The sequence below is a fragment of the Mobula birostris genome, chromosome 2, assembly GCF_030028105.1.
Source record: "Mobula birostris isolate sMobBir1 chromosome 2, sMobBir1.hap1, whole genome shotgun sequence".
NCBI classification, from domain to species: Eukaryota; Metazoa; Chordata; class Chondrichthyes; order Myliobatiformes; family Myliobatidae; genus Mobula; species Mobula birostris.
Window position 1 is genome coordinate 95,968,252 of NC_092371.1, and position 6,000 is coordinate 95,974,251.

A 6,000-nucleotide genomic window follows, 5' to 3' on the forward strand; every position below is an offset into this window, starting at 1 on the left:
ATCTGCATCCTACCACGTGTTTGCGTTGAAGTTCGGCCTTCCTATTCAACGCAGACGGAGCGCGCCCTCGGTTATAGTCACCACGCAGACTGTCCGCTGAAATACAAAATGAGCAGAATTCCTAAGTACACTGATAGGAACACGAAGCTGATTTAAGTGCACGTTTAACGACCACATTTTTGTAAGGGACTCGAAGATTTAAAGGGGCTGATTCAGATGTACCTGAGTGGAATTGTTATTGAGACCGTCTGCGGCTCAGAGTGTAGGCGGCGGTGGCGGGTCCAATAATCCACAAGTTTCCTTTGGCCTTTTCTGACACCAGCTGAAAATAAAACCAAACACATTTGTAATCCAGAAATATATGACACAAATGTTACTTCGCAACTCATGATAAAATATAGGGAAAGTGTTGTACAACTGAGTATATTTTACAATTAAGTTAACCCACCACCTATATTTCTGCAGGAGGGATTCTATTTCCGAATCGGCTCTTCCAGCGCCAGCGACTCGCAGTTACGCTTTGGACTGTCTCCAAGCAAGCCTCCAGCAAAGAGCTGGCAGCGCCTCTCTGTTGCCGTTTGTCTAACGTTTCCCCTATTTATAGTTCCGAATGAAAGCGAGAAGCGTGAGTTCGCGCTTCTCGACGTTTCCCACACCTCAGCAGCCAATCGTTGTTGTGAGGAGGACAATGGCTGATGTATTCTCTTTTAATGAAGTATTATCCACACTGTTTGACGGGTTTGTGCAGTCAATTCATAGGGCCATCTGGAGAACTGGTAAGAGCCAATAATCCCTGGTCGAAGTTTATGAGAAACTAAGACAAATTCTCCCACGTGGCACCCACCACAGGAATAAAAAACAAGAACATCTGTCTCATCGTTAGCCTTCTGTTAAAGTGTGCCTAATAAACTTTACTAAAATTTTAAACAAATCCAATTAAAACTATAGAAGGATCCAAATAAATACATGGTTGTACTTGGTTAAAGTGATATGCACTTTAAGCGTTTTTTATCAGGTAGAAACATTTTGGAAGTTAATAATTTAAAGATATCCATTGATAGTTATACAATGTAAGCACAATGGTATTAGCTGTATGATATGGAAGTTCAGTGCAAAACCTAGAGCTATACAGTCATAGAACACTACAGCACAGAAACAGGCCCTTCGGCCCATCTATTATGTGCTGAAACAGTAATCTATCTAATCCTTTCGACCTGTCGACCTGTACCCGGATCATAGCCCTCCATAAGCTTCCCATCCATCTACCTATCTAATTTTCTCTTAAATATTGAAATTGACCCCGCATCCACCACTTGTGCTGGAAACTCGTTCCACATTTTCTCCACCTTTTGAGTGAAGATGCCCCCCCTCATGTTTCCCTTAAACATTTCACCTTTCACTCTTAACCCATGATCTCTAGTTCTAGTCTCATCTACCCTCAGTGGAAAAAACCTGCTTGCATTTAGTCTATCTATTGCTCTATTCTATGCATGTTCAGTTGCCTGTCTAAATGCTTCTTAAATTCTATTATTGTATCTGCTTCCAGCGTAATCCCAGCTCCAGGTGCCCACCATGCTTGTGTAAAATTAAACATACTCCTCCCATTATAAACACAAGAGATTCTGCAGATGCTGGAAATCTTTAGCAAACAACACAAGATGCTGGAGGAACTCAGCAGGTGAGGATAACCAGTCAATGTTTCAATATCTCCTTCTTCAACCTATCTCTTTGACCTATCACCTCCCAGCTTCTTTACTTCACTCTCCCTCCCCCAGTCACTCACGTTCCCTCACCAATCACTTGCCAATGCATACTTCTTCTCAACCACACTGCCCCACCCCCCAGATTTTTATTCTGGCTTCTACCCCCTTCCTTTTGGTCCTGATGAAGGGTGAAATGTTGACTGTTTATTCCCCTCTATAAATGCTTCCTGACTTGAGAGTGTTACTCCTCGCATTTCCTTTAAGTTTTCCCCTTCCTACTATAAAGTTATATCCTCCTCTATTTAGCATTTCCACCTTGGGAAAGAGAATGCCAATCTACCCTATCTATGCCTCTCATAATTTTATATACTTCCCTCTGCCTCCGATACTCCAGAAATCAAACCAAGTTCATCCTAATTCTCCTTATACAGTAGCTAACATTCCCTAATCCAGACATCATCCTGCTAAACCTCAGCCATAGAGAACCACAGCACAGAAATAGCCCCTTCAGCCCATCTAGCCTATACCAAACATTCTGCCTAGTCCCCTCGACCCGCACTTGGACCACAGCTCTCCATGCCCCTTCCATCCATGTACTTATCCAAACTTCTCTTAAATGTTATAGTTGAACTCTTGTCCACCACTTCCACTGGCAGCTCATTTCACACTTGCACTACCTTCTAGTGAAGAAGTTACCCCTCAGGTTCTTCTTAAATATTTCACCTTTCATCCTTAACACTAGTTCTAATCTCACCAAACCTCAGTGGGAAGAAAGCTGATTGTATTTACCTTATATATACCCCTCATAATATTGTATATCTCTATCAAATCTCCCCTCATTGTCCCACACTCCAGGGGATGAAGTCCTAACCCATTCAACCTTTTCCCATGACTCAGGTCCTCAAGCCCTGACACCATCTTTGTACATCTCCTCAGCACTCAGCAGTTTTTCAATCTTATTTACATCTTTCCTGTAGGTAGGTGACCAAAACTGGACACGATAATCCAAGTTATGCCTCACCAACATCTTATACGACTCAACATAACATCCCAACTCTTGTACTCAATACATTGATTTATAAAGGACAATGTATCAAAAGCTTTCTTTATGGCCCAATCTGCCTGTGACAACCAATGAGCTCAATTTAAGGACTCTTTATCTTGTTATCACATGTTCTCATTATTTATTGCTACTTATTTATATTTGCATTTGCACAGTTTGTTGTCTTCAGCAATCTGGTTGATCTTTCATTGATCCTGTTATGGTTACTCTTCTGATTTGCTGAGTATGACCACAGGAAAATAAATCTCAGGGTTGTACCTGGTAACATACAGTATATTTACTTTGATAATAAAATCTACTTTGAACTTTGAAGGAATTGTGGATCTGTATTCCTAGATCCCTCTGTTTCACTGCATTCTTCAGTGCCCTAACACTCACCATGTAAGACCTACCGTGGCTGGTTCTCCTAAAGTGCAACACCTCATATTTGTCTGCATTAATTTCTAACTGCCATTTGCAGCCCATTTCACCAGCTGGTCCAGATTCTGCTGCAAGCTTTGATAGTCTTCTTCACTCTCTACTACAATCCCAATCTTGGTGTCATCTGCAAATTTGCTGATCCAGTTTACCATATTATCATCAAGATCATTGATATAGATTACAAACAACAAAGAACCCAGCACCAATCATTTACTGAAGTCCATGTAGACAATATCACTGCCCTGCCTTCATTACCATTCCTGGTAACTTCCTCAAAGAACTTTGTAAGATTGGTTAGATATGACTTACCACACACAAAGCCATGCTGACTATCACTAATCAGTCACTGTCTATACAAATACTTATATATAAAAGCTTATACTCATACTTATAAAAGCTGCGGCTTTTAGTTCCGGGGACACCAGTCACTGCACGGAATCCAGGCGTGAACTCTGGAAAGCCATTAAGGGTGCCAAGAGGCAATATCGAGCCAAGTTGGAAGCCCAGGCTAACCAAAGGGATGCCAGTAGACTATGGCAGGGTCTAAATGAGATCACTGGGTGCAAAGAAAAGGCTGGGAATATCAATAACTGTGGCGCTTCTCTTCCTGATGAACTTAACATATTCTACGCAAGATTCGAACAGAAGAGGTGTGTCCCGCTTCCTCCGGATGAACCAGACCTGGTAGCATCAAGATTCATCGTCACCGAGGAGGATGTTAGAAGGGCCATCCTGAAGATAAAACCAAGGAAGGCGACGGGCCCAGATGGTGTCCCAGGATGGGTTCTCCGGGCCTGTGCAAGAGAGCTAGCTGGAGTGTTTGCTGACATCTTCAACCGCTCCTTGCTTCAGTCTAAGATTCCCTCGTGTTTTAAGAAGGCAACGATAATCCCAGTGCTGAAGAAGAGCAAGGTGGCATGCCTGAATGACTATCGACCTGTGGCTCTGATATCAATTGTTATGAAGTGCTTCGAGAAATTGGTTATGGCACACATCAACCACAGCCTACTGGTCAACCTCAACGCTTTGCAATTCGCCTACCGGAGCAACAGGTCAACGGCAGATGCCATCTCTCTGGCCCTACATCCCTCCTTAGAACACCTGGAGAATAAAGACGCATAGGTAAGGCTCCTTTTCATTGACTGCAGCTCTGCCTTTAATACAATCATTCCAAATAAAATGATTCCTAAGCTCCGGAACCTGGGCCTTAGCACTCAGATCTGCAGCTGGATCTTCAACTTCCTCACAGACAGGACCCAGGCTGTAAAAATAGCGACAAGCTCTCCTCTACAATCACTCTGAGGACCGGTGCCCCACAGGGCTGTGTACTTAGCCCCCTGCTGTACTCACTGTACACCCATGATTGTGTAGCCAAGTTTCCATCAAACTCAACATATAAGTTTGCTGATGACACAACAATTGTAGGCCATATCTTGGGTAATGATGAGTTTGAGTACAGAGAGGAAATTAAGAACCTGGTGGCATGGTGCAAAGACAATAACCTATCCCTCAACGTCAGCAAGATGAAGGAATTGGTTGTTGACTTCAGAAGGAGTAGTGGACCGCACAACCCAATTTGCATCAGTGGTGCGCAAGTGGAACAGGTCAAAAGCTTTAAGTTCCTCGGGGTCAATATCACAAATGACCTGACTTGGTCCAACCAAACAGAGTTCACTGCCAAGAAGGCCCAAAAGCACCTTTACTTCCTAAGAAAACTAAAGAAGTTTGGCCTGTCCCCTAAAACACTCACTAATTTTTATAGATGCACCGTAGAAAGTATTCTTCTAGGGTGCATCACAACCTGGTATGGAAGTTGTCCTGTCCAAGACCGAAAGAAGCTGCAGAAGATTGTGAACACAGCGCAGTACATCACGCAAACCAATCTTCTGTCCATGGACTCACTTTACACCGCACGCTGTCGGAGCAGTGCTGCCAGGATAATCAAGGACACGACCCACCCAGCCAACACACTTTTCATCCCTCTTCCCTCCGGGAGAAGGCTCAGGAGCTTGAAGACTCATACATCCAGATTTGGGAACAGCTTCTTTTCAACTGTGATAAGACTGTTGAATGGATCCTGACCCGGATCTGGGCCGTACCCTCCAAATATCCGAACCTGCCTCTTGGTTTTTTTTGCACTACCTTACTTTTCATTTTTCTATTTTCTATTGATGATTTCTAATTTAAATTTTTAATATTTACTAATTTTTACCATTTTTAATATTTTAAATATTTAATATTTGTAATCCAGGGAGTGGGAAGTGCAGAATCAAATATTGCTGTGATGATTGTACGTTCTAGTACCAATTGTTTGGCGACAATAAAGTATAAAGTATAAAGTATATCCAGTCCCTTAGAATACCTTCCAATAACTTTCCCACTACTGACATCAGGCTCATCAGCCTATAATTTCCTGGCTTATTCATGGAGTTTTTCTTAAGCAACGGAACAATATTAGCATCCTCCAATCGCCTGGCAGCTCACCCATGGCTAAGGATGTTTATAAATATCTCTGCTAGAGCCCCTGCAATTTCTGCAGTAGTCTCCTACAGGGTCCAGGGGAAAGCATTGTCAGGCCCTGGGGATTTATCTACCCTTATTTGCCTGAAGACAGCAAGCACCTCCTCCTCTGTAATCTGTATAAAGTCTATGACCTCGCTGCTGCATTGCCTCACATATATAGACTCTGTGCATGTCTCCCTAGTAAATACAGATGCAAAAGAATCCATTTAAGACCTACCTCATCTCTTCAGACTCCTTGCATAAATTACCATTCTGATCTTCCAGAGGACCAATTTTGTCCCTTGCTATCAT